Source organism: Glycine max, chromosome 4 (genome assembly GCF_000004515.6).
Source record: "Glycine max cultivar Williams 82 chromosome 4, Glycine_max_v4.0, whole genome shotgun sequence".
NCBI lineage: Eukaryota > Viridiplantae > Streptophyta > Magnoliopsida > Fabales > Fabaceae > Glycine > Glycine max.
Window position 1 is genome coordinate 29,398,367 of NC_016091.4, and position 22,203 is coordinate 29,420,569.

Consider the following 22,203-nt stretch of genomic DNA (forward strand, 5'->3'; position numbering starts at 1 on the left):
TGGGGTCATGCACAAAATTTCCACACCATACCACCCCCAAACTAATGGGCAGGATGATCTCTTTAGGCGCATAAGACTGCCTACAAAGCACCTATAGGAATGTCTCCTTATAGGGTTGTCTTTGGCAAGGCATGTCATCTTCCTGTTGAGATAGAGCAAAAAGCCTATTGGGCTATAAAGACCTGCAACTTCTCTATTGATCAGCATAGAGAGGAAAGGAAGTTGCAACTAAGTGAGCTAGATGAGATCCGGTTTGAAGCCTATGAGAATTCCAAATTCTACAAGGAGAAGACGAAGAAGCTCCATGACAGCTTGATAGCTAAGAAGGACTTCATGGTTGGACAAAATTTTTTATTGTATAACTCTAGGCTCGGACTCATGAGTGGTAAGTTGAGGTCAAAGTGTCCTTTTGTGGTGACTAATGTTTTTCCTTATGGTACAGTTGAGATCAAAAGTGAATCCACAGATAAGAGATTCAAGGTCAATGGACACCGGCTGAAACCATTCCTCACAAATCCCTGCTTAGTGGATGTAGTGGTGGAGGAGACCTCCTTACTTCACCCTACTTCTCTTCCGCCATGACTTAGGGAGTTTTATTTTTCTGTCTCCTTCAGTACTTTTATTGCACTTGTCCAAATTTATTGATTGTTTTGATTGTTCTTGATCTTATGATTGTCCTACATTGAGGACAATGTGTTGTTTAAAGTGTCAGGGGGGGGGGGGAGATTGTTCTTTAATTTTGTTGGGTATTCTAGTTTAATTTTATTAGGTTTTTCTATGTTAATTTTGTTATTCTGGTTTTATGTTTTGTGTACAACATTGCATGTTTCTCTTTGAATTTTGGGTTATGTACAAGTAATGGGTAATTGTTTTTGAAATAGGAGTTTCTTGGTATTTTGTGAATTGAAACCCTTGTTTTTCTCTACATGTCAAGTTAGTTTTGAAAGTTCGAATTGAAAGTGATAGATTTACCCTTGGTGAGAATTTGAGTCATCATCATCCATTTTATTCGGTGTGTTTTGCCCCATTGATTACTTGCACAATAGCCTTGGCTTGACTCTTGTTGATACTTCTTGCTTCACATGTATGTTGGGAGATGATTTAAGTATTTTGTTCTTATAAGCCTCTAGCCAAATGAGCCTACCTTGAATTAATTCCTTTGATAGCCCCTTTGAGCCTATGTTCTCCTTTCTTTGTTTTGAAGCTCATTACAAGCCTTAAGTGAAAAACCATGATTTCACCATACCTTTAAGGAATTTTGGAGCTTTGGAATTTTTTTGGGAATAAGTGTGAGGGGGGTGTCGCAACCTACCCTTCGGCGGGAGGGCGACGCGTGACTCGCGAGTGCGTGTTCCAAGAAAGGAGTACGCGCGGAGTCGCCACCAACGTTTATTGGAGGAAAACGTCGAAAAAAACCAGAAAAAGACGTGATCTACGAACTTTATAGTGAAAGGTTCGGGAGTTGTATTTGCGCACGGGGAAGGTATTAGCACCCCACCCGTCTGTCACAAGAGACGACAGCCTTTAATTAAATGTGCAAACATGACTTCAATTTTTATGTTCCCTTTTACGTCTTTATTTCTTTTTGTACTTTTTATACTTTTTATCTTTTTGCGGTCGACGAGGGGGTTTCCCTTGCTCCTACGTATTCCTTAATTGCGGTAAGGAAATCAGACCTACGTAGTTCTTTGTGAACAAAGTGTTTGGTTAAGTTTGTTTTTATCCTTTTTGCAAGACATGTTTTTATTGAATGAAAGGTCATTTAAGGCGTTGGACCATTAAACAAACTTTCGATTCTTTTGAAAGGAGAGAAAACATTAAGGCATTGGACCATTAATGATCTCTTTATTTTTTGAAAGAGGTAATAAAATTACATGTTGATTTTAGGCCTTTAGAAATCTACACTTAACTAATAAAAGCGGAAAAGACCATTTCAAGGCGTTGGACCTTTCAAAATGGCCTTTTTTAGGTGATGATAAAAGTTTGGTTTATGAATTGATTTTAGCCTTTAGTTGCACTTTGGTTATTAGTTGATTCGATTAAGAAAGGAAAATCCCAAAGAGAAACATCCGATTGATTTTTTTGTTTTATTTGACTAAAAGATATTTTTGATTATTATATTATTATTTTTACCTCTTTTTGGTTTCCAACGTGGTTACGGCATGACCGAACGGTCGGATTTCATTTTAAACAAAATTAACGGATATTACAATTCAAATGATCAGTGGAAATTTATTTTATTTTTGATTTAGGCGAGAAAATGACTTAAGCAAATGACTAAAGCACGTCAAAAGGGGGTACGGAAAGTAAATGAAATGAAAATAAAAGCACGTAAAAACAAATGAGGACCACTAAGGGTACATAGAATAAATTGAAAAGTTCAGTTTCGGGAACTTACCGGTTGAAGACCGAAGAACAATGAAAAACAAACAAAGAACGTCGAAGAACGGCTGAAAATCTTCGCGAAAATCCCCACGGAAACGTTACGGAAGCGCCTCGGCTCGGATTTTCTTCACGGAACCAATTTTTTCACTAATTTCAAGTGATTCTTGAATTACGAGGAGGGCTGAATGAAATTCCTCTTCACATCTCCCCCTATTTATAAGAAAATGGGGGAGAAGCTTGCCACCCAGCTCGCCCAGGCGAACAAGGTGGCTTCCTCCACAAGCAACCGCCTTCTGGAGGAATCTTCTGGAAGGCCCAAGTGGGCATGGTTGCTATTTGCACCCCCATTTTTACTAAATACACCCCTGCCTTTTTTGGTGATTCTTTTTCCGTAAAGTTACAGAAACTTACAAATTTCGTAACGATTTTCTTTCCGTAATGTTACGGAACCTTGCGGATTACATAATCATCCCCTTTTTCACTTACGGAATGTTACGGAACCTCACGAATTGTGCAACGATGCTTCCTTTTGAGTTCCGGCATGTCATGGAACTTCACAAATTGCCTAACGAAGGGTGCAAAGTACCTCAAAATGGTCAAACGAAAGTTGCATGCCACCAAGCAAAGGTCCCCGGACGAAATTAGGGTATGACAGTTGTCCCTCTTTACTTGTCTTTTATTGGAGATAAAAGGGAAGTAAAGATAAGACACTAATTTCGTTCCTCTCGGTTGACGAAAGTCGCGGGTGACCATAAGATATCTCCTCATGCAACTGACTTGCTGCAGAAGACGATGTAAGTCTGTGTGTGCTGTCAGACTTTGTGTCTTACAGATAGCTAAAGAATGCTTATACGGATAACCACTCGGGTATTTCCGCCGGTCAGCGTGACTCCAGTGTCAGTATGACAGATCTTGTGAGGGCGGAAGATGACATAAATCTCCGCGTGTCAACGGGCTTGTTGGGCCGCGATTGACGAAGGGTGCAGAAGACGACATTAGTCTCTGCATGCTATTTGGCTTTCTGTCTTACAAATAGCAAAAGAATGTTTATACGGATAACCACTTGGGTATTTTCGCTCGTCAGCGTGACTCAAATGTCAGTATGACAGATCTTGTGAGCGCGGAAGATGACGTAAATCTCCCCGTGTCAATGGGCTTGTTGGGCCGCAATTGACGAAGGGTGCAGAAGACGACGTTAGTCTCCGCATGCTATCAGGCTTTCTGTCTTACAGATAGCAAAAGAAAGTTTTGAAAGTGCGGACAACCACTTGGGTATCTCTGCATGTCACGTGACTCCAGTGTCAGTATGACAGAAATTGTGGGACGGCCGACAAAAGCGAGGCTCTTGCTCCTACGTATCCTCAAATGAGGAATTCAGACCTACGTAGTTCTGGAATGCTTGTGAGACTAGAAATAGTCTCGGTGTTTTCTTCACTAAAATATGAACATGCTTTAGTAAAGAGACAAATATTCCAAATGATTAGAGCAACATATGCTTTTTTGGGTGAAAAACAATGTGTCTACTGGGGAAGGAGAGTACGCTAATGAAATCCTCCCATAACCGCAAATGAGATTTTGGATGCTAGCATTTCGTTTCTAAATGACCATTTAGAGGAAACATTGGGTTCAGCAAAAATAGAAGAAACTCACTCAAAGTGTATCAATCTCACACAGGTAAGTGTTTCATCCTAATTCTGAACCATATATATGTCATGGCTTGACTTTACAAATCATTTCCTATCAAACCAAAGATTACATGCGTGATCATGGATCAATAGGACTTTTCTTGGGAATGGGTTCTTTTGGTGGGAAATTTGGCTTTGAGTTTTCTGGCCTTTTTCTTTTCTGTTTTTGTTTTACGCGAGGCGAACAAGTCACCGACGCGCAGGATTTTGGTTGGCAATCAAAGGGAGAAGACCACTTTAGGTCGTGGTTTCCTTTCCTTCTTTTTAGTGCTTAGCTCTACTGAGTTTTAAAAGATTGGCTAAGATTTTGTTAAAACATAAGCACTTAGACAATGAAGGAAAGCTGGAGTTGCTGCACATGATGTCCAACGTTATGTCAAAGAATAAGATCGGGCTGCACAATGCACAAGGCAAGATGAAATGTCAAATGAAGAATTGAAGCTGCAGGATTCACGATGTCGGATACAATGTCCAGGACATCCTGCCTGAAAATACTGGAATTGCTAAAAGCATTGAAGCTGCAGGATCCACGATGTCGGATACAATGTCTAGGACATCCTGCCCGAAAATACTAGAGTTGCTAAAAGCATTGAAGCTGCAGGATCCACGATGTCGGATACGATGTCCAGGACATCTGGCCCGAAAATACTGGACATATAAATCTGTTATATCTTTAACAGATTATTGTGCAGTTAGCAAGAGATAAGATGATCTATCTTTAGGAACGAATTAAAAGATAATTAAAGTTCGAATTACAAACTAGAAGAGTTCGTTCAGGGATTAAAGATTAAAGATTAAAGATAAAAACTAAAAGATCAAACTGTATCTTTTAGATCTTTAAGTGCAGATTTTTCAGAAGAATGATAGATCTCATCCAGCACAAGAAGTTGCAGTCCAGATACGCTCACTGCTATATAAACACGAAGGCTGCACGAGTTTTGTACCAAGTCCGGGATTGAAGAGTTGTTTTGTGAGTTTTGGGACATGAGTGTTTTGTGAGCCACCTTGATGGTACCCTAACATCAAGTGTTGGACCTGAGTGTGTAGAGTTGATCTCTTGTGTGTAGAGTTGATCTCTAGTGTGTAGAGTTGATCTCTTTTGTTCAGAGAGCAATCTCTGGTGTGTTGTTTTGATTTGATTGTAAACACGGGAGTGTGATTGAGAGGGAGTGAGAGGGGTTCTCATATCTAAGAGTGGCTCTTAGGTAGAGGTCGCACGGGTAGTGGTTAGGTGAGAAGGTTGTAAACAGTGGCTGTTAGACCTTGAACTAACACTATTTTAGTGGATTTCCTCCCTGGCTTGGTAGCCCCCAGATGTAGGTGAGGTTGCACCGAACTGGGTTAACAATTCTCTTGTGTTATTTACTTGGTTAATTTGTTCATACTCCCAAATATAATCTGCATGTTCTGAAGCGTGATGTCGTGACATCCGGTACGACATCTGTCATCGGTATCAGAATTTCAATTGGTATCAGAGCGGGCACTCGAAATCACTGAGTGAGACCTAGGGAGATAAATTCTGATGAACATGGAGAAAGAAGGAGGACCAGTGAACAGACCACCAATTCTGGATGGAACCAACTATGAATACTGGAAAGCAAGGATGGTGGCCTTCCTCAAATCACTGGATAGCAGAACCTGGAAAGCTGTCATCAAAGGCTGGGAACATCCCAAGATGCTGGACACAGAAGGAAAGCCCACTGATGAATTGAAGCCAGAAGAAGACTGGACTAAAGAAGAAGACGAATTGGCACTTGGAAACTCCAAAGCTTTGAATGCTCTATTCAATGGAGTTGACAAGAATATCTTCAGACTGATCAACACATGCACAGTGGCCAAGGATGCATGGGAGATCCTGAAAACCACTCATGAAGGAACCTCCAAAGTGAAGATGTCCAGATTGCAACTATTGGCCACAAAATTCGAAAATCTGAAGATGAAGGAGGAAGAATGTATTCATGACTTCCACATGAACATTCTTGAAATTGCCAATGCTTGCACTGCCTTGGGAGAGAGGATGACAGATGAAAAGCTGGTGAGAAAGATCCTCAGATCCTTGCCTAAGAGATTTGACATGAAAGTCACTGCAATAGATGAGGCCCAAGACATTTGCAACTTAAGAGTGGATGAACTCATTGGTTCCCTTCAAACCTTTGAGCTAGGACTCTCGGATAGGGCTGAAAAGAAGAGCAAGAATCTGGCTTTCGTGTCCAATGATGAAGGAGAAGAAGATGAGTATGACCTGGATACTGATGAAGGTCTGACTAACGCAGTTGTGCTCCTTGGAAAACAGTTCAACAAAGTAATGAACAAAATGGACAGGAGGCAGAAACCACATGTCTGGAACATCCCTTTCGACATCAGGAAAGGTAGTGAATACCAGAAAAGGTCAGATGAAAAGCCCAGTCACAGCAAAGGAATTCAATTCCGTGGGTGTGAAGGCTTTGGACACATCAAAGCTGAATGTCCCACTCATCTCAAGAAGCAGAGGAAAGGACTTTCTGTAAGTCGGTCTGATGATACAGAGAGTGAACAAGAAAGTGATTCTGACAGAGATGTGAATGCACTCACTGGGAGATTTGACTCTGCTGAAGATTCAAGTGATACAGATAGTGAAATCACTTTTGATGAGCTTGCTATATCCTATAGAGAACTATGCATCAAAAGTGAGAAGATTCTTCAGCAGGAAGCACAACTGAAGAAGGTCATTGCAAATCTGGAGGCTGAAAAGGAGGCACATGAAGAGGAGATCTCTGAGCTTAAAGGAGAAGTTGGTTTTCTGAACTCTAAACTGGAAAACATGACAAAATCAATAAAGATGCTGAATAAAGGCTCAGATACGCTTGATGAGGTGCTACAGCTTGGAAAGAATGTTGGAAACCAGAGAGGACTTGGATTTAATCCTAAGTCTGCTGGCAGAACAACCATGACAGAATTTGTTCCTGCCAAAAACAGCACTGGAGCCACGATGTCACAACATCGGTCTCGACATCATGGAACGCAGCAGAAAAGGAGCAAAAGAAAGAATTGGAGGTGTCACTACTGTGGCAAGTATGGTCACATAAAGCCCTTTTGCTATCATTTACATGGTCATTCACATCATGGAACTCAAAGTCGCAGCAGCAGAAGGAAGATGATGTGGGTTCCAAAACACAAGACTGTTAGTCTTGTTGTTCATACTTCACTTAGAGCATCAGCTAAGGAAGATTGGTACCTAGATAGCGGCTGTTCCAGACACATGACAGGAGTCAAAGAATTCCTGGTGAACATTGAACCTTGCTCCACTAGCTATGTGACATTTGGAGATGGCTCTAAAGGAAAGATCACTGGAATGGGAAAGCTAGTCCATGATGGACTTCCTAGTCTGGACAAAGTACTGCTGGTGAAGGGACTGACTGCAAACTTGATCAGCATCAGTCAGCTGTGTGATGAAGGATTCAATGTAAACTTCACAAAGTCAGAATGCTTGGTGACAAATGAGAAGAGTGAAGTTCTAATGAAGGGCAGCAGATCAAAGGACAACTGCTACCTATGGACACCTCAAGAAACCAGTTACTCCTCCACATGTCTATCCTCCAAAGAAGATGAAGTCAGAATATGGCATCAAAGATTTGGACATCTGCACTTAAGAGGCATGAAGAAAATCATTGACAAAGGTGCTGTTAGAGGCATTCCCAATCTGAAAATAGAAGAAGGCAGAATTTGTGGTGAATGTCAGATTGGAAAGCAAGTCAAGATGTCCCACCAGAAGCTTCAACATCAGACCACTTCCAGGGTGCTGGAACTACTTCACATGGACTTGATGGGGCCTATGCAAGTTGAAAGCCTTGGAGGAAAGAGGTATGCCTATGGTGTTGTGGATGATTTCTCCAGATTTACCTGGGTCAACTTTATCAGAGAAAAATCAGACACCTTTGAAGTATTCAAGGAGTTGAGTCTAAGACTTCAAAGAGAAAAAGACTGTGTCATCAAGAGAATCAGGAGTGACCATGGCAGAGAGTTTGAAAACAGCAGGTTTACTGAATTCTGCACATCTGAAGGCATCACTCATGAGTTCTCTGCAACCATTACACCACAACAGAATGGCATAGTTGAGAGGAAAAACAGGACTTTGCAAGAGGCTGCTAGGGTCATGCTTCATGCCAAAGAACTTCCCTATAATCTCTGGGCTGAAGCCATGAACACAGCATGCTACATCCACAACAGAGTCACACTTAGAAGAGGGACTCCAACCACACTGTATGAAATCTGGAAAGGGAGGAAGCCAACTGTCAAGCACTTCCACATCTTTGGAAGTCCATGTTACATTTTGGCAGATAGAGAGCAAAGGAGAAAGATGGATCCCAAGAGTGATGCAGGAATATTCCTGGGATACTCTACAAACAGCAGAGCATATAGAGTATTCAATTCCAGAACCAGAACTGTGATGGAATCCATCAATGTGGTTGTTGATGATCTAACTCCAGCAAGAAAGAAGGATGTCGAAGAAGATGTCAGAACATCGGGAGATAATGTAGCAGATACAGCTAAAAGTGCAGAGAATGCAGAAAACTCTGATTCTGCTACAGATGAATCAAACATCAACCAACCCGACAAGGGACCCTCCATTAGAATCCAGAAGATGCACCCCAAGGAGCTGATTATAGGAGATCCAAACAGAGGAGTCACTACAAGATCAAGGGAGATTGAGATTGTCTCCAACTCATGTTTTGTCTCCAAAATTGAGCCCAAGAATGTGAAAGAGGCACTGGCTGATGAGTTCTGGATCAATGCTATGCAAGAAGAATTGGAGCAATTCAAAAGGAATGAAGTCTGGGAGCTAGTTCCGAGACCCGAGGGAACTAATGTGATTGGCAACAAGTGGATCTTCAAGAACAAAACCGATGAAGAAGGTGTTATAACCAGAAACAAGGCCAGACTTGTTGCTCAAGGCTACACTCAGATTGAAGGTGTAGACTTTGATGAAACATTCGCCCCAGTTGCTAGACTTGAGTCCATCAGATTGTTACTTGGTGTAGCTTGCATCCTCAAATTCAAGCTGTACCAAATGGATGTGAAGAGCGCATTTCTGAATGGATACCTGAATGAAGAAGCCTATGTGGAGCAGCCAAAGGGATTTGTAGATCCAGCTCATCCAGATCATGTATACAGGCTCAAGAAGGCTCTCTATGGATTGAAGCAAGCTCCAAGAGCTTGGTATGAAAGGCTAACTGAGTTCCTTACTCAGCAAGGGTATAGGAAGGGAGGAATTGACAAGACTCTCTTTGTCAAACAAGAGGCTGAAAACTTGATGATAGCACAGATATATGTTGATGACATTGTGTTTGGAGGGATGTCGAATGAGATGCTTCGACATTTTGTCCAACAGATGCAATCTGAATTTGAGATGAGTCTTGTTGGAGAGCTGACTTATTTTCTGGGACTTCAAGTGAAGCAGATGGAAGACTCCATATTCCTCTCACAAAGCAAGTATGCAAAGAACATTGTCAAGAAGTTTGGGATGGAGAATGCCAGCCATAAAAGAACACCTGCACCTACTCACTTGAAGCTGTCAAAAGATGAAGCTGGCACCAGTGTTGATCAAAGTCTGTACAGAAGCATGATTGGGAGCTTACTATATTTAACAGCTAGCAGACCCGACATCACCTATGCAGTAGGTGTTTGTGCAAGATATCAAGCCAATCCTAAGATAAGTCACTTGACTCAAGTAAAGAGAATTCTGAAATATGTAAATGGCACCAGTGACTATGGGATTATGTACTGTCATTGTTCAGATTCAATGCTGGTTGGGTATTGTGATGCTGATTGGGCTGGAAGTGCAGATGACAGAAAAAGCACTTCTGGTGGATGCTTCTATCTGGGCAACAATCTTATTTCATGGTTCAGCAAGAAGCAGAACTGTGTGTCCCTATCTACTGCAGAAGCAGAGTATATTGCAGCAGGAAGCAGCTGTTCACAACTAGTTTGGATGAAGCAGATGCTCAAGGAGTACAATGTCGAACAAGATGTCATGACATTATACTGTGACAACTTGAGTGCTATTAATATTTCTAAAAATCCTGTGCAACACAGCAGAACCAAGCACATTGACATTAGACATCAATATATCAGAGAGCTTGTTGATGATAAAGTTATCACACTGGAGCATGTTGACACTGAGGAACAAATAGCAGATATTTTCACAAAAGCATTGGATGCAAATCAGTTTGAAAAACTGAGGGGCAAGCTGGGCATTTGTCTGCTAGAGGAATTATAGCAGCTACTGCTATCTGAACGTGCTCAAACGTCTCACTTAACATTAATAGCACGTTCACTACTAAGCCAAAACAAATTCGACCGTTGCTTCACACGTCCCTCTACATTCCTCATTCAAACTTATATTTTCGTGGTAATCTCGTTTTCAGCATTCCCCAACAGCTCTCAGAAATTTACGAAATCATTCCAAAGGCTCTGCATTTCCATGGCTACCTCACCAAAAGAAACTTCAGCTCCTGGTTCACCCTCTGTGCCATCATCTCCATCATCCACCAAAGCACCAGCAAACCAGGAACGACCTGAATTCAATATCCAGCCCATACAAATGATTCCTGGTTCAGCCCCTGTTCCTGAAAAACTGGTTCCCAAACGACAACAGGGTGTGAAGATTTCTGAAAACCCTAGCCTTGCAACAAGTCCTAGGGAAGTAGACACGGAGATGGACAAGAAGATCCGCAGTATTGTGAGTAACATTCTGAAAAATGCTTCTGTCCCTGATGCTGATGAAGATGTTCCAACATCTTCCATCCCAGATGTTGCTGTTCCTGATGCTGAGAAAGATGTTCCAACATCTTCCACACCAAATACTGAAGCCGTCTCTTCACCCAGCAAAGAGGAATCAACAGAGAAAGAGGAACAAGCCACAGAGGAGACCCCTGCACCACGGGCACCAGAACCTGCTCCAGGTGACCTCATTGACCTAGAAGAGGTAGAATCTGATGAGGAACCCATTGCCAACAAGTTGGCACCTGGCATTGCGGAAAGACTACAAAGCAGAAAAGGAAAAACCCCCATTAAGAGGTCTGGACGAATCAAGACTATGGCCCAGAAGAAAAGCACTCCAATCACTCCTACCTCATCCAGACGAAGCAAAGTCGCAATTCCTCTCAAGAAGAGGAAAGAAATTTCCTCATCTGATTCTGATGATGATGTCGAACTAGATGTCTCGACATCAAAGAGGACCAAGACATCAGGGAAGAAGGTGCCTGGTAATGTCCCTGATGCACCATTGGACAACATCTCATTCCACTCCATTGGCAATGCAGAAAGGTGGAAATTCGTGTATCGACGCAGGCTTGCTGTAGAAAGAGAACTGGGAAGAGATGCCTTGGATTGCAAGGAGATCATGGACCTCATCAAGGCTGCTGGACTGCTGAAGACTGTCACCAAGTTGGGAGATTGCTATGAAAGTCTAGTAAGGGAATTCATTGTCAACATTCCCTCTGACATAACAAACAGGAAGAGTGATGAGTATCAAAGAGTGTTTGTCAGAGGAAAATGTGTTAAATTCTCCCCTGCTGTGATCAACAAATACCTGGGCAGACCAACAGATGGAGTGGTGGATATTACTGTTTCTGAGCATCAAATTGCCAAGGAAATCACTGCCAAACAAATCCAGCATTGGCCAAAGAAAGGGAAGCTGTCTGCAGGGAAGCTAAGTGTGAAATATGCAATCCTGCACAGGATTGGAGCTGCAAACTGGGTACCCACCAATCATACTTCCACTGTTGCCACAGGTTTGGGTAAATTTCTGTATGCTGTTGGAACCAAGTCCAAATTTAATTTTGGAAACTATATTTTTGATCAAACTGTTAAGCATTCAGAATCATTTGCTGTCAAATTACCCATTGCCTTCCCAACTGTATTGTGTGGCATTATGTTGAGTCAACATCCCAATATTTTAAACTACACTGACTCTGTGATGAAGAGAGAATTTCCTCTATCCCTGCATTACAAACTGTTTGAGGGGACACATGTCCCAGACATTGTCTCGACATCAGGGAAAGCTGCTGCCTCAGGTGCTGTGTCCAAGGATGCCTTGATTGCTGAACTCAAGGACACATGCAAGGTGCTGGAAGCAACCATCAAAGCCAACACAGAGAAGAAAATGGAGCTGGAACGGATGATCAGAAGACTCTCAGAAAGTGGCATTGATGATGGTGAAGCAGCTGAGGAAGAAGAAGAAGCAGCTGAGGCAGAGGAAGATGCAGCAGAGGATACAGATTCAGATGATGATGATGATTCTGAAGCCACCCCATGATCATCAGACCCTTATGTTTTTTTTGCTTTTTACTTTTATTAGCTAAAGGGGCATGTCCCTTTGAACAATGGTTACTATTGGTCTGTAATATTTGCACCTTAAGCTCATGCATTCTACTTTTGTCAAATTCTGTCTAAAAAGGGGGAGTAATAGTTATGCATGTTTGGTATTAATATGTATGCAATAGTAGTATTATGCATGATGTATGATTTTGAGAAGTAGGATACGATGTATGCATGATTCATGATTTTGAGGGGGAGACTGCTGCTGATGATGACTGATGTAAGCTACTAGTAACTGATAGAAGATGCTGCAGTAAGAGCATGAAGACAGGGGGAGCAAAAAGCTGATGTCACATGAGATGTCTCGACATCCTGGAAAAGACTAGTAGCTGATAGAAGATGCTGCAGTAAGCATGGAGACAGGGGGAGCAGGAGCAGAAAGCTGATGTCACGTGAGATGTCTTGACATCCTGGAAACGACTTGCAACTTGTCTAAACTACAGATTCCGCTGTGCTTGATTACTCTGATAATGAAAGTTGCTGATCCCACTTTCATAACTGCTCGTACCTGCTCAGGAAGTGTCTAAGTATGTTTTAGACAAAATTTGCCAAAGGGGGAGATTGTTAGTGCTTAGCTCTACTGAGTTTTAAAAGATTGGCTAAGATTTTGTTAAAACATAAGCACTTAGACAATGAAGGAAAGCTGGAGTTGCTGCACATGATGTCCAACGTTATGTCAAAGAATAAGATCGGGCTGCACAATGCACAAGGCAAGATGAAATGTCAAATGAAGAATTGAAGCTGCAGGATTCACGATGTCAGATACAATGTCCAGGACATCCTGCCTGAAAATACTGGAATTGCTAAAAGCATTGAAGCTGCAGGATCCACGATGTCGGATACAATGTCCAGGACATCCTGCCCGAAAATACTAGAGTTGCTAAAAGCATTGAAGCTGCAGGATCCACGATGTCGGATACGATGTCCAGGACATCTGGCCCGAAAATACTGGACATATAAATCTGTTATATCTTTAACAGATTATTGTGCAGTTAGCAAGAGATAAGATGATCTATCTTTAGGAACGAATTAAAAGATAATTAAAGTTCGAATTACAAACTAGAAGAGTTCGTTCAGGGATTAAAGATTAAAGATTAAAGATAAAAACTAAAAGATCAAACTGTATCTTTTAGATCTTTAAGTGCAGATTTTTCAGAAGAATGATAGATCTCATCCAGCACAAGAAGTTGCAGTCCAGATACGCTCACTGCTATATAAACACGAAGGCTGCACGAGTTTTGTACCAAGTCCGGGATTGAAGAGTTGTTTTGTGAGTTTTGGGACTTGAGTGTTTTGTGAGCCACCTTGATGGTACCCTAACATCAAGTGTTGGACCTGAGTGTGTAGAGTTGATCTCTTGTGTGTAGAGTTGATCTCTTGTGTGTAGAGTTGATCTCTAGTGTGTAGAGTTGATCTCTTTTGTTCAGAGAGCAATCTCTGGTGTGTTGTTTTGATTTGATTGTAAACACGGGAGTGTGATTGAGAGGGAGTGAGAGGGGTTCTCATATCTAAGAGTGGCTCTTAGGTAGAGGTCGCACGGGTAGTGGTTAGGTGAGAAGGTTGTAAACAGTGGCTGTTAGACCTTGAACTAACACTATTTTAGTGGATTTCCTCCCTGGCTTGGTAGCCCCCAGATGTAGGTGAGGTTGCACCGAACTGGGTTAACAATTCTCTTGTGTTATTTACTTGGTTAATCTGTTTATACTCCCAAATATAATCTGCATGTTCTGAAGCGTGATGTCGTGACATCCGGTACGACATCTGTCATCGGTATCAGAATTTCACTTCTTTTTGTTTATTTGGTGACAATTCTGTATTGTTCAGATATCGTCTGGTCCAACGACCTTTCTGCACATTTCCTCTGTTTTCTTTCGATCCTTGATCGGGAATTTTCTTTCCTTCCTTTTTCTTTCTCCCACTCTTTGATTTGGGAATTTTCCTTCTTTTCTTTTTCGCTTTCTCCCACTCTTTGATGGGGAACTTTCCTTCTTTTCTTTTTTGCTTTCTCCCACTTTTTTTTCCTCCAAGGGTAAGGATTGGCATTCTCACCCTGGGTCAAGGTTTATGGTAAGTTAGGATTTTTGGCTCAAGGCTTGTAAACTGGCTAGACATGACACATGTCAGGGTTTGGTTTGGTTCAAGGATAGAAGGGATGCCCCACATTATTTCCATGACACAAATGCAAAAATGATGATTTGGAAATTTTATGCAAAACTGGTCATGCATGCACCTATGTGGACACTCAAGTGTCAAATCTTTATGGTCATGTGATGCTAGGGCTCATGATTCATTTCCTCTATTTTAAGTCAACCCAATGTTTCCAAAGTATGTTCTTTTATCAATTTGTGCATTTATCCGAGTCCATTTTGGGTGTTCGAAAAACCTTCACAGCATTCATCCTTCAAGTGTATACACATTTTTTCAAAAACTAGTCATGATTAGTAAATTTTTTCAAAGAAAAGTTTGAAGTCATCTCTTTTCAAAAGCATGTTGGTTTTTCAGCTAGACAACTTATTTTTCTTATTTTCCCTTTTTTTTATTATTTGTTTATTTCTTTTCCTTGCTTTATTCTTAGGACGACGTTCCCAAATGAAACTCTACACGGTTCCGAAACTTCAAAATAAACATTATCGACAATAACGACATAAGCACTAATGCAACAATCCAAACAAAATGTATGCGCAAAACAAAAGACAATCGAAACAACAAAAACAACCATTAGTCTCTCAAGCCATAAAATAACATAACATGAAAATGACAAATAATGAACATAAAACTGAAAAGAACACGAATCTGGGGATCTCCCAGTCATCTGGCTCCACTCCCTCCCAAGAAGCCGAGCAAATCTGACATCTCCTCATCCATGCCGGCCTCCTCTCCATTGTCGGGAGCCTCTGCGGGTGCCTCCCCTGCCTGGGCCTCGGGCCAATCCCCGGGCCATGCGACCTCTGCCCTGAACTGGTCTGGAGTAGGGCACGGAAAAGGAGCGAAGCCCTGGCTCTGCATGTTGAGGCTTAGTTGGTAGAGACACTTATGGACCTGCCCCAGTCCCTTGTGGTTGGCCGCGTGTTGGCGCATCGAGTGCCGCAAATACCGCTTTGTGTCAAATGACCCAGCTGGGTTAGCCTGATGAGGTGGTGGTGGCGTGCCTGCGGCCTGTGGTGCATCACCCTGGGCCTGTCTCTGCGTGCAATACTTCTCAATAAAAGCCCGGGTGATGGGTGGCCAAATCACCTTACTAGGTGCGACGGGGACTCCGAGCGACTGGCAGAGTTCTGTGATCAATGTTGGAAATCCCAGGGCCCTGTTGAACTTATCTGGGTCCAGAGGGTGTCTGGTAGGCGTCATACCTACAAACAAATAAATGGCATCAGCGATCAATTGAGCCACATGAACGCTCATCCGTGTCAGGACGACATACACCAGCTGACACTTCGGCAGGGGGAGGTCGGAATTATGGTCGCTGGGCTGGATGTTGTTGAGCAGCAACGTCATCCATATCTGGGTCAGAGTAGTCATGCTGGTACGCATGATCCGTACTCATTTCCCGGCAGCGGTTCGGACAAAATCTTGTCCCGGTATGCACAACAACTGGGCGATGGCCTCCTCATCAAACCCATCGGCCCGTTTCCTCCTCTAGCCATACTCGCACTCCTGGCCCTCCTCCAGCACTAAAGGGTATCCCAGGAACTGGCTGAGGGCATCCGCATCGAAAGGAATCCACTGACCCCTCACCCAAGATCACATATCTCGCACGCCCTCTTGTGTAGGCCAAGCATTGGCATAAAATTCCAGGACTATGTCTGGGTCGAACTTGGCCATGGAGGTAACCAGCGATGTCCATCGCCGGCGAGCTATCTCTTCCTGGAAGTCGGTGTACTCATCGTCCCTGAGCTGGACGCGTCTCTCTCATTGGAATTACCATCCTTTGATGGCCTCGAAAGGAATCCACTGACCCCTCACCCAAGATCACATATCTCGCACGCCCTCTTGTGTAGGCCAAGCATTGGCATAAAATTCCAGGACTATGTCTGGGTCGAACTTGGCCATGGAGGTAACCAGCGATGTCCATCGCCGGCGAGCTATCTCTTCCTGGAAGTCGGTGTACTCATCGTCCCTGAGCTGGACGCGTCTCTCTCATTGGAATTACCATCCTTTGATGGCCTCGAAATGCTGCTGGTGCTCAGCACTCCGGAAGCGATGGCTGTCATACTCAGGAGCGGCACTGGTCCCTTCAGCCGCTTTGTCCTTCCTGGATCTCTTTGCAGAAAGCTTTCTCGGAGCCATTTCCTGCAAGGACAAACATTTTGGGAAGTTAGTTTTACCAAGAAATGCTACTTTTTAAAGCAAAAATGGCATGTTTAATTTTTTTCCAATTTAAAACAAACTTGTACACATATTTCTTCATGAACATATATATGCACGCATGATATTCTGCTAACTAAAAATTGCACTTATGCACATTCAGGGCACTTTTGTTACCTAGATCACATATATGCACTTCCAAGGCATATTCGCTACCTAACTCACATGCATTTCCTTTGCTAAATTTATATATACGCATACTCAAGGTATTTTGGCTACAAAAACAAAATTGCATACGTGCATATTCAGGTATTTCTGAGATCTATACATACACAAATTTTGTGAGGAACCCTGGTTACCTACACAATAAGGTATTACATTTCATGCCTATTCAAGTGTTTTTGCTACCTAAAACTGCATGCAAATTCAAGTATTTTTGCTAACTAAAATTGCATTTCATGCATATTCAAATATTTTTTGCTACCTAAGAATGCATTCAAATTTACAAGGTATTTTTGTGAGGTATTTTTTTACATAACATGCAACATATATACTTTTTGTGGGACATTTCGGCTATCCAAAAAAATTACATATACACACATCCAAGTATCTTGCTGCCATATCCAAAGGCGTAAATCACTAAAGGTATTTTGTTACCTATTCTACACCCACATGTTCATGATGAACAAAATTTCTAAACACCTAGGTGTAAGGAAATTATCATGGCGTAGCCCATAGCTGATTGTTGGCCTAAAAGGGTAGCTTCACCTAATATGCACCCACTCTTGTGTTCGTTTGCATTCAAAAACAAGCTTTGGTTCCTAGGCCTAGGGTATATGTGGGGCAATTATCCTAGCCCTTATGAAACTAAATACATGCTCAAAAATAGCAAACACGCGCAAACCAAATTCTCCCATAGGTTGTTTCCTCACAAAATCATGCGCAAATGCCATTGAGGCATTTCACCGAACACTTGGTGGGCGCATGTTTAGGCATGAATAGCAAGAGAATGGGGGCAATGTGGCATGCCCCATTGCTTCAAAATGCAACGTAGGCCTAGGGCCATCCCCTACAACCCCTCAATTCACAACAATCAAGCATGAATTCACATGTGAATTGCTTCACAAATTCTGCAAAAAAAGAGCAACTAAAACACCAAAACACATCAATGGAGAGCCAAATAAACAAGGGAAAGCGCACTTACTTGCAGGGAGTGAATTAAAGCGTGAAAAGGGAAGCAAAAACTCAACAATGGAAGCTTGGGGGCTGCTGTTTTCGTGGTTCCCGTGAGCTTGGGTCTTTTGAATGAGGGGGGAAGTTTTTGAGTTCAAAAACGTTCCCCTCCCTCGTTTTTTTATATTTTAGTGCAGGGGTTGCTCGCCCAGGCGAACTAACCTGCCATTTTTTTTTACGCCGTAGTCTGTGAACATCGCCAAAACCTTGATTTGGACCATTCCAGAAACTCTTAAAATCGATTGATTTAAGAGACGACTGCATACGGGAAGGACTTGCGTGAGGGGATCAAAGCTTTTGATGCTCCGCCAGCAACTCCGTAAGGTACTGATCGAAACCTCTCAGGACAGATTAGGCATCTTTTATTTATTTTAAACGAACAACAGTAATAATTACTGTGAATTTAAAGGATACTGGGCTGCTTTATAGCAGTGCCTTCGGCTTGTCCCGGGCTAGGCAAAGGACGACGACCTACTGGTCGTGACCCTAGCTTCTCTTTGCATCTGTCGATAAGTACCTGAAAGTAGGAAACAACAAGGTGTGGCAAATCGCGACCGTGTCATCGTCTTACCTTAATCGGTTTCTGCTTTTTACTTTGTCTCGACCTTTGATGATTCCGCCCCTATTTATCACAAAATATGCATGTGTATGCGTATGCATGAATGTTTTCAAACGCAACAAATTTTTAGTGAAAGCTGGTTTAGGTTCGATTTTAATTAAGCGCTTGGGGCATCCCATGAACTGAGCGAAAAAGCTCAGGTGATCACAAACTAACACATGGTTCAAAACCAGCGTGAGGACTAAAGCCTCAAACCTATGTTCACTTCTTTAAAAGATTGTGACGAGAGATATACAATAGACGAGGAATCCCTGGGGGAAACCAAGAAGAACACACAAAAATAAAAGAAAATGCGGCGACATCCTAAATTGCCCCAGATTCTAAGCATAGTATCGCTTGACAGCATCAAAGTTCACGAGTAAAGGTAGTTCCTCGCCATCCATGTTGGTAAGTACCAGGGCTCCTCTGGTAAAAGCCCTTTTCACAACGAAAGGCCCTTCGTAGTTCGGGGCCCACTTCCCTCGATTGTCCTTGACAACATGGGACATCTTTTTCAGCACCAGGTCTCCCTCATGGAACTTACGCAAGTGTACCTTTTTGTCAAATGCATTCTTCATTCTTTGCTGATACAGGCTCCCATGACTCATGGCCATTAAGTGCTTACCTTCAATAAGGTTGAGTTGGTCATAGCGCGTTTGAGCCCACTCTGATTCTTTTAATCCGGATTCCGCCAAGATTCTTAATGACAGGACTTCTACCTCAAACGGTAGCACAACCTCCATTCCATATACCAATGAGAATGGCGTTGCCCCGGTTGACGTGCGCACTGAAGTCCGGTAACCGTGTAACGCGAATGGGAGCATCTCATGTCAATCTTTATATGACACGGTCATCTTTTGGATAATCTTCCACCTAGCAACAATGCACGGGTTTACCACGACACCAGAACTCAATGTATGGTAGATCCCCGTGGGGCGTTAGCTGGAACATGGATGCCAAAGTAGCAAGCGCGTCCGCCATTTGATTTTCCTCCCGGGGAACATGATGGAAGGAGATTTCATCAAGCTCGCCCAGGCGAGAAAGGTGGCTTCCTCCTGGTTGCTATTTGCACCCCCATTTTTACTAAATACACCCCCTGCATTTTTTGGTGATTCTTTTTTCGTAAAGTTACAGAAACTTAAGAATTTCGTAACGATACTTGTTTTCTTTCCGTAATGTTACAGAACATTGCGGATTACATAATCATCCCCTTTTTGACTTATGGAATGTTACGGAATCTCACGAATTGTGCAACGATGCTTCCTTTTGAGTTCCGGCATGTCACGGAACTTCACGAATTGTCTAATGAAGGGTGTCAAGTACCTCAAAATGGTCAAACGAAAGTTGCATGCCACCAAGCAAAGGTCCCCGGACGAAATTAGGGTATGACAGGGGGGTATGTTTCATTGGATGATATGTTTTTGTTGGCCATGCTTGATGTATATACATATATTGCCTAATTGTTGCTTTATTTTTCAAATGCTTTCAATTGCTACTGTTCACATTCAATATATATATATATATATATATATATACACACACACACACAAAAAAAAAAACTGAAAAAGAATGAAGTTGAGTAAATGAGATCTTGGTTTGAAGACTTGGATTGGTTTGAGGACTTGGTTGATTTTGTTTTGGGTTTACTTTTTAAACCTTAATTTGTAATTTTGGTTTTGGGGTTTACTACTTTTTCTTACTTCCCACTTATTCCCCATTGCTCCTCTATTCCTTTGGGTTTTAGCTACTATCCCATACTTTCCTCTACCTTGTCCTTGGCCCCATTACAACCTTAAAAGACCTTTTGATCCTCATGTGCATGTGTTTGTGATGTGGTTGTCAATTTTAGAGTCTTGCCAAGTCTATGTGTGGCGTCCCCAAAATAATGACTGGTTTAATAGTAATGATTTAAATAACAAAAACCATGGTAAATTTTTTTTCTTCTTTTTCTTTTTCATTTCTTTCTCTTTTCACAATAATTAAGTTCAGAAGGAAAATCATCGCCATGGAGTCCTGAATGGCTAGTTCACAACTCTATTCGGAGACATTTCTTTCTGATCACACATAACATCTAAAATATTTTGCTTTTTCAAAGGAAAGGTATGCCGGCCATTAATTTAGGTCGTCACGTGAAAACAATAAAATAAAATACGGTCGGTAAACTCCTTTGCAAATAAAGTTTGCTAATGCTTTCTTTTCAAATAACAAGATTAAACATAAGTGCATTCATTATTTAAAGCTGTCCAAAATATGGGAGTTTTGCAAAATACATAGTGTCATCCAGAGCAAAGGTGTCCACAGTGGTGGCTTCAGCCACATGTATACAATCATCAAATTCCTATACAATAGGTCTACCCATACAAAAACAAAAGAGTAAACCTAACAGTCAGTCTTAGATACACCCACCCTCAAAAGTATATAAAACTAATCCAATGAGCTGTCTACTATGATGAAGAGCCTCCACTGATCGCCATCTCTCCAGGGCCACTATCCTCCGTAGAGTCTGCCTCAGATGCCGACATGACGTCCTCGGGAGAATCCACCTCAGGGAGTGGGTCCTCATCACCCTCTAGAAAGTCAAGAGCATCCACATCAGGCTCAGGAGGTAGCTCCTCAGGATCCTCCTCAGGGTCTTCCTCGGATGACGTCACCTCGATCACTTGGACTGGCTCCACTAGACGGCATGGTGTAGGCGTGGGTAGTATCCACTCCACAGTGCGCTGAAGCGTGTGCGCGGGTTCATCTGGATGCACCAATGAAGTAGTCGTGAATCGAATCGTGCCCCGAAATCGGCACCTCGCATTGCCTTCGAGGGCCTCCCAAGCTCCCTCTAGGCACTCCATCTCCACTCGGTCATGGATTAGTTGCACTGCCATCACGATCTACAAGAAATAAAAGAAAGGGGTAGACTCTTTCACGTGATATCTAACTACGGAGCAACACAATGCGTCTCATAACCACTACATGTAAGTAAAAGGGGTATCTCAAGGCTTTTCATCTCTGGTAATCGATTACACAGCCTTGGTAATCGATTACCAGAGGCTAAACTCGAATTACACAGCCTCAGGACATGAAACCTGCAAAAATGCACTGTGTAATCGATTACACATAACTGGTAATCGATTAACAGTGGCATGTTCCTCTGTGTAATCGATTACACAGCCTGGTAATCGATTACCAGAGGCCTCCAAAACATGCTGCCTTCATTTCTAAGCTTGGTAATCGATTACACCCCTTGGTAATCGATTACCAGAAGCCCTCTTAGCTTCCTGATCTCGTTTTTAAGCCTGGTAATCGATTACACCCCTTGGTAATCGATTACCAGAGGCCATCTTAGCTTCCTGTCTTCACTTTTAAGCCTTGTAATCGATTACCCATCCTTGGTAATCGATTACCAGAGGCCATATCCCATATAACACTCAAAGTTCACAGCTGGCCAGCCACCACACAAGCCTCCTTGCTTTGTGGTCTTTATTCTTTTATCTATTGACGGCCAGGAGCTCGCCTGTTTAGGTACATCACAGGTTCTCACTGACTGACTATGCCCGGGTTGGGTCGGGATTGGTCAAGCTTGCTTTTGGGCAATAGCACCCCACCTGACGTCCCCAAGGTCTCCTGACCCCCGCGACATATCTCCAG